We start from the raw sequence: 407 nt of genomic DNA, 5'->3' as shown, positions 1-407 counted from the left end.
CTGATGATCTTTCTACACTATCAAACTAATTGACGTATCCAGATGATTTTTATTGTTTTTTTCATGTTATATGCACGCCTGGTTCACTAACCCCTTTTTCAGTTTCTAGTTAACATTTTAGGGCATTTCCAAAAAAAATGTGTTGGGAAGTTGTCCCCATTATTCTCTACGCAGTTAACCCATCTTTTGTCTATCCCCGCATCCGATATTGATGGTAAAGGGGGGCATCCCCTTTACAACACATTTCGGCTTTGAAATCTATACTCGAACTGTTTCGATGATGTTCGGTCAGTTCGTCGAGATTATTTTTTATCGTGGTATAATATATGTTCGGTAATTAAAAGTGCGTGCCCAAAGGATTTTATGTCAGAATACCACCATAACTACATCATTACTATTATCTAAAC

The sequence above is a fragment of the Penaeus monodon genome, chromosome 31 (assembly GCF_015228065.2).
Source record: "Penaeus monodon isolate SGIC_2016 chromosome 31, NSTDA_Pmon_1, whole genome shotgun sequence".
Lineage (NCBI taxonomy): Eukaryota > Metazoa > Arthropoda > Malacostraca > Decapoda > Penaeidae > Penaeus > Penaeus monodon.
This window is presented reverse-complemented; position numbering follows the sequence as displayed.